General features: G+C 45.4%; 1 pseudogene; it reads right to left on the reverse strand.

The window, feature by feature from the left end:
* Positions 1 to 3,942: 3,942 nt before the first annotated feature.
* On the reverse strand, positions 3,943 to 5,444 carry LOC140221672 (uncharacterized; annotated as a pseudogene).
* Between the last annotated feature and the right edge of the window lie 2,343 nt (positions 5,445 to 7,787).

Below are 7,787 nucleotides of genomic sequence, written 5' to 3' on the forward strand. Positions count from 1 at the left end.
AAGTTGAAACAGATAATATGGTGAATTCGTTATTGCTGGCTCTAGTGCAGATCACTGTGACATCCTGGCCAAAGGCTTAATAGAATACTCATACCAACAAGTTGCAACTTCTTGTCCGGAAGCTCATCCTCAAAGAACTCCGGGGTTAAGCGTGCTTGGCCCGGAGTAATTTCGGGATGGGTGACCGACCGGGAAGTTCTTCCCGAGTGCGCACGAGTGAGGACAAACTTCGCAGAAAAGACTTGTGTTGGTCTGTGAGAAAATTGTTGATATTCTAGATTCCCAAGAGAAAGAATGAACATGAGAGTTATCAGTGTAAGTTGGAATCAATCAGAATGACATATGTGGGATCAATCAAGAGAAAACAGTCATAATTCATACTTAGTAGAGTATTTTACAATGTGGCAGAAATCTTGGGTAGGCAGTTTAGGTTCTCTTTGAATGCAATGGGCACAAAGTTGGCAATTCATCTTATGAGTTTGCATGTTGAAAAAGAACGAGCTACCCTGCTATAAAGTTGTAGCCTGTAGGTGGTGAATGATGAACAGTGTATAGTGCCATCATATTAAGATTTGGATTTTGAGCATTTAGAAAAATGGATTTGATAAAGCATCAATAAGTTCACAAAGTATCCAGATCGCTTCTATGGTAGGGTGTGACTGTACGACTGAGTGGTGTTTTAAACAACTTTATGATAAATGGAACGACGCTGCTAATCTACCGCAAGTCCGCAATCTAGCTAGCAATCTAGCTAACAACCGCTCGGATCCCTAATCCGAACCTCAAACTACAGTCACTCAAAAATTTAAGGTGGGCGACATCCTGCGTGTACCGTTAGTGCGGCCGCTGGTCAGCCACCTACTTCGCCGTCCGCCGCTGCCCGCAACTGCGACTGCTGCACACTCTGGCCCCAGACGGCCTCAACTGAGTGGTCGGATACCGCTTGCGCTCGCGTAGTGGCCGATTTCATCCGCAACGGCGCGGTGCCACCGCGGTGGGAACCGCTTCGTAGCTTTGCGACTGTGGTGATATTTTGCCCGTTTATGTTTATAGCCGTTGTTGGGCAAGAAGGCCGATGAGTCTTGGTTGGCTGGGCCGTTTTTGTTTTTGGGCCATGGCACGATAGTCCACTCTTCTTCTTTGGACAACCTTCTGGGCCGGGGAACATGCAAGGTTATTCAGTTTCTACACATTACCATATACTCATATGAACAATGTTATCTGTATACAACAACAACGTCAGGAGTGCAACTTATTGTGAAGTCAATAATAACATCAATTACTTCATCACATGCTAATGTAGCTTCCAAAATATCGAAAAAATAGTTAAAGATGACGCAATACAACTATACTGACATATTGTAAACACACAACTACAGCCGCAATATTAATTTGGCTTGCATAAATTTTTTTAACGAACGGGCACAGACCGTGCACCGTTTCTTTTCTATTAATATAAAATAAGTAACAAACGGGCAGCCATGGAAGGCTCCCTACACGCTAAGAAAATGTACAAGTGTAAAAAAAACTAAAACTAAACAGAAAATTTGGATCTACACATCTAGGATGTGGTATAAATTCCCAAAGATCTTTCTTCAAATAATTTATCAAGATGCACAACCCTTAACAGACTACCACAATAATACACGAGGTTGTATTTCCTAAGACATGAAAGAACATGATGTCATGAAAGAATTTGCATCCTCAAACAGAACGAATGTTGCATGGATGTAACTCACATTCTCAGATCTAGTGCCGCTCAATTTGATTGGGGAGGTGGTGACTACACTTTCAAGCTGCGGGCAACCCGTCCTGCTGCCCCCATTGGACTCATCCCTCCAGAATGCAAACCATTATTGGTGATACAGTTGCATGGTTTCGGTGTGAGCTTTTTTTGAGCCCTTATGAACAGGTAGGTGAGGGAACAAAGGACATATATCACATATGGATCGCTCCACAATACTTGTATTTTGGATACCCAATGGGTGCCCGCAGGTAAGGTTGTATACCCGCACGCTACCTACAGGTGAGAATTCATACCCAAACTCTCGCCCGTGAGCAAAAATTCATACCCGTACCCTCACCCGTGAGCAAGAATTCATACCTATACCCTCGCTCATGGTTCTGGTGAGGTTGTGTCCGGCCAAATACATTCCGTTGCGCGACCACCCTGCACGAGACGACACTGCACCAGCGGACTTGGCGGCCTCATCACTCATGGGTGCAATGATCGTTGCACCTCGTTCCCTTGCCGCCGGGATGCTCGTGAAGGACCGTGTCGCGAGCCGCCACCGACCAGTACTAGACATTAGTCGTGGGGTGTGTTCACGTAAGTATACGCTTGCCGCCTTGCCGGCTGTGGCTGACGTAGTCGATCAGTGTTCGTCCGGTACACCGTACACGTCGCTTGTTTCATCTGGGCAACGGTTTCTCATATGCTGGAGATGCTGCCATGCTGGCATAGGCGAGCTAGCTTCTGATCTCTGTGCAGTAGATGTTCTGTGCGCGATTCTCTTATTGCAAGTGGTGCAAAAATAACTAGCCATAAACATTCAACAAGATGCAAGCTGTATCCGGCATTCCAGGGTGGAGAATGGCCCTTGTACAGTCGTACTTTTGTACAACCACTGATTTCATAGTTCGGGACGCACGTCCCATACTCCAAGTGCCTAATTTTTTCCTTGCCTTAGTCGCTACCAAGTTAACGGCAGCGGCTCTCCGGTGGAACTTGCACAGGGCGTGGTGGACCAATCTGGCTGTGAGGGCATCAGGGCAGGGCAATGGCAACGGATCGTAGCGCGGCCAAAGGAAAACTTTCGGATAGGAAGCTTGGGGCAGGAGCTACAGTAATTGCTACTGACGCTTCACGCTCGTATGCATGATGCTCGTAGGGTTAGGAAGGCCTTGCCCTGTTGTACTACCGGGAACACATAAGAATTTTCGGACTGCCCACGCCGCAGCCTCCTCTTTGATTTTTGCCAAAAGACCTATCTTCTTTGGCTGGAGCAAACAAAACCTAGTGATTATAGCGTGAGAAAATCTTCTGTATCTGTACTCTCTTTTCCAATTAGCTAGACTCTACTCTACCTTCTTTATTAATGAAATACATACAATCTCATGCTTGTTTATTTTAAAAAAAGAATTATGAGACTGCATACTGTACTAGTGCGTCGCCCATTCCACGAGCCTACGAAAAATCATGCTGGTTATATCACTACGGAAAACAGGATGTCTCGTCAAAGCCTCAAAAATACTCGGCAAAAGTTTTACCGAACACTCGGCAACCGACACTCGGCATTGATTTTAACGGCAAAGTTTCTTTACCAAGTGTTTTTTGTCGGGCACTCGGCAAAAGCTTTGCCGAGTGCTAGGTTGACACTCGGCAAAAAAAAAGTGACAAGGACGGCGAGAAGACGGTGACGGAGGCTTCGCCAAGTGCCACAACGGAAAAACACTCGGCAAAAATCTAAGCTTTGCCGAGTGTTACGAAGAAAACAATCGGCAATATTTTAAACTTCGCCGAGTGTTAAGCCAAACAACACTCGACAATATTTTAATCTTTGCCGAGTGTCAACTCCAGTACACTCGCCAAAGTACTTTTCTTTGCCGAGTGTCACGGACAAACACTCGGCAAAGTACTGTGTATATGATAGATTTTATGGTCGCTTTGCCGAGTGTCTAGTACAAACACTTGGCAAAGCTTTGCCCAGAATGACAGATTTGGCTTCTTTGCTGAGTGTAACACTCGGCAAAGAAGCCATAAAATCCTTGTTTTTATGGTTCGGTCACGTATAACGAACCCCCACTCAAACAAACATCACAGGCATAATTCACAATAAGCATCACAGGCATAATTCACAATAACCATCACTGGCATAATTCACAATAAGCATCAAGTAAGCCACAAATGCAAAGGCAAGTAACAAGTAAGTCACAACTAAGTCACAAGTAGTCACTGCGGAGGCCCTGGGAACCACTATGACAAATCCGGGTCTTGAGGGTGATTATTCGGTGCCGCCAATTGATTCTGCACAAAGAAGAAGAGATTGCATGTGTGAGATAAGATTGATCTAACATATCATTTTGAGCTAACATATCATTTTGAGCTAACATTTAGAGCTAACATATCATTTTGAGCTAACATTTAGAGCTAACATATCATTTTGTGCTAACATATCATAGCATATTTCACTTTGAGCTAATATATCATTTGGCATTTGGACATTTACGATAAAAACAAGTTCTCTAAGTCAAAGTATTCAATCTGCAGTATAAGGTGTCAAGTGACTCATAGGAGTAGCTGTGGGTGGTTGAGGTGGAGGGAATAACATTGGTGGTGGTGGCAAAGGTTGACCCATACTCGATGCAAAACCCTGCATGTATTGGAACATCTGCTCCATCCTCAACGATTGTTCTTCCTCCATCCTTTGCCGCTCGGCCACCAACCTCTGCTGAATCATCTGCTCCATCCTCGCCTCCAACTCCCGCCGTCACTTCATTTCCGCTTCCACCCGGGCCTATAATATTTCATCCCAATGTTAGATTGCAAAGCAAAAGTACGTAAAAATCAATGAACGATGAATAAAACAGAAATTACCTCGAGTGCCTCCATCTGGAAGTGTGCAGTGTCCGGCCTTGGGCGTATCGCCGGGGTCGAGCTCGTGCTCCTTGCACGAATCTGGGAGTGTGGGAGTACTGGCCGTGTCGATTGTGCTATCGCCAATCCAGTATCGACCATGCTTCTTGCCTCCTCCCACCCTCATGACGACTTCTCCATCAAGATCCTGGGAGCTCGGATCATACTCTGGCCCATGGACCTCCCTTGCCATCGTTGTGTATTCACTGAGGCAGCTGTGGATGGTTGCATTGCTATATGACGAGGGTGGGTCCTTCGGGTTGTAGTCGATGTCGGACATCGCCTTGCCCTTGTGGGACAAAGCCCATGCCTTGAACTGGGAGCAAGGCTGGCCACCATGTGACAACGATTGTGGAAAAAAAAGCAAAATGAGTAGAAATTATATAGAATTGAGCGTTATAATAAAGAAATGAATTGACGTACCATCTAGCCGCGTATTGGTCGAGGCTGAGACTCCCTTGATGGTGTGGTGCACCTAGCATCAGCAACCACCAGCCCCGGCAAGCGTTGTGCATCTCCTCCCACTCGGGGTCGCACCACTTGTCCACCATGTGTTCCCAGTGTTCCCAGCACTGGCGATGCTGGGTGCACCACCACGGAGGCACCTACATCATGAAGTGTATGACATATAAGAAGATGAAATTAAGTGTAATTAATATAAAAAAAATAAGTACTATTGTTCTATATTTACATGCAAGTATTGATCACGGGTCAGCTTCATAGTTCTTGCCTCAATTTTAGTGATCCTCATCCTTCTATAGCTAGCGTAGTAGTCAATGATGGCCTGGACGCGCGCCTTGTAGTGCATGTCCTTCACGAGTTTCTTGGTGGCTTCATGAGCCACAGTAGCCACCCTGGGCTCATATCCCTCCTAGCATCTGAAGAAGTCCTGCATATAGACACGATGTATGCAGTCATTATTTCAAGAATGTCTAGTGAATGTGATGTATTGAGCAATGTAGTGCAAGGAAGACTTACCCACAGCTCGGCCTTGACCTGCTCCGCCTTGTTGGGGAATACCCTGCCATCCCGATCAAGGGCGTCACGGGCAGTGATGTAGTGCTCCCACGTGTAGGCCGGCTCTGTCCTTCCTCCGACCTCCAGCAGGCCAGGGAAGTGTAGCCTGCACAAAAGACCAAGGATGCCGTTGGGATTAAGATAAATTATTAGTAAAAGCCCTGCCCAAGTGATTAAGATAAATTATTAGTTTCTATTGTATTTTTCAACATATCAAATGAAAAATTAGTGATAACATCTAAAGTTACTTACCTTTTCCTAGAGGGTGAAATAACTAGACGTCTCTCAAGAGGTATCGGTCACCTCAGGAGGGTTGAGGGACCTCGCAACCAGACACCCGATGAACCAGAGGAACCGGAGCCTCGTGCCTCCTCCTCCACCTGGTCCTGCTCCACCAGTACTCCTCCTCATCACCACAGGCATGCACGGAAGGTACCTCCTCCTCAGACGACGACGACGACAAAGCTATAGGCAACGGTGACCTCGCTCGAGCCTTTCCTCAACCCCTGGCTCCACCCTTCCCTCAACCCCTGCCTCCACCCCTCCCTCGACCCCTCCCGGATTCCTGAGCTGCATCGCACCCTTGAGAAGCATCGGGCAATCTTGCGTAAAGCGACATTACCCTCCGCACACCGCCCACCATTGTTCAATCACCTACAATTAAAAAGAGTAAACCAATTAGCATAGATAAACAAAATGTACTTAGAAAGAGATGTAAAATAAAGAAAACATACTTAGAAAATAACATGGTATGACGAATAATAAATCTATTAGTACAGAACATACATGTATTAGAAATAATCATCGTGATCGGGATTAGCTGAATCATAAGTCTCATCATCGCTATCACGCGTGTTGATATAATCATGCCCATGCTCCGAAGAAGGAATGTTTTCATCATTTTCATTGCCTAAATATAATCGCTAAAGTAATTCTAAGTCCTTCACATTCTGAACCTCGTCTCTAGCGTCCTCATCAGCAACCCCTTCATTGCCTACTTCCATTCCGATCGCTTCGGTTAAGTCTATCTCAAAACTCCCTTCGAGCCCATCTTCTTGAAAGAACTCTCCGTCATATGTGTTGGGGTCTATGTTGTAATCTTCATTGTTTGGGATAAGTACTTTACCGTGTGGCGATACCTTGTACACAATATCCCAACCCTTAAGACGTTCGACGGTTTAACACGGGTATGAGAGATAATAAACTTGCGTGGCCTATTGAGCCAAAATATAGACATCATCTCCTGGTAAGACGGATGATTGTCGAATTTCGACTAGCCCAAGATTAGGGGTCCATCTCACTACTTCATGATCAAACCAATGGCATTTGAATATGATGGGATTAAGAGGTTTGCAACCATGAAACATGAGTTCGTATATTTCTTCAATTCTTCCATAATACTCGACCCCATCAAAACCTGGCGTAAAAACTCCGGTATTTGTAGTTCTTCGATTGGGCCGACTCTGCTCGTGGCTTGTTGTGTGAAAGTGATATCCATTCACATCATAACCGGTAAATGACCTGACCCTATAGGTATAGCCATCGGCAACCTGTCTCAACTCGGCACTCATTGATGCATCGGTTTGGCCCTGCAAGTTCAAGCAGGGTAGTTCGTTATATTATTCGCACCCACGAGCAACTTGTAATGTCAAAGTAGGTATGAGCTAAATTGGACAGAACCTTGTGTTTGAACCAAGAAATGAAATCGGGCATTCCATTTCCCGCACCCTTCTCTCAAAGTTTCCCGCGGGGTAGGTTCCCTTGATTCACGCCAGAATTGATGATGAAATTCCCTGTACCAAAAAGAAATGGGAATTGGACACAAAATAGTGACTACTTGAGAACAAGTATGTTGAGAACTTATAGGATGTACGGGTCCACTTCGGTTAGGTTCGTCAACACATATAGCATGATAGTGCGTCACTCTTCATGTTTCAAGGTCTTGTGGGTCGCACCACTTGCACTTCCGAGTTGCCCTTGGAAAATGCTAAGGTTCAATTCATCTTCGCCAGCATTGTAACGAGGGGGTGGATTATGCACGCTAGGAAGGTTGTGAACATAGTATTTTGTTGTGAAGTTTGACACCTCCTCCAGAATGTATGCCTTTGCAATGGATGCTTCAATTTTGCATTTA

Source organism: Setaria viridis, chromosome 1 (assembly GCF_005286985.2).
Source record: "Setaria viridis chromosome 1, Setaria_viridis_v4.0, whole genome shotgun sequence".
Taxonomy (NCBI): Eukaryota; Viridiplantae; Streptophyta; class Magnoliopsida; order Poales; family Poaceae; genus Setaria; species Setaria viridis.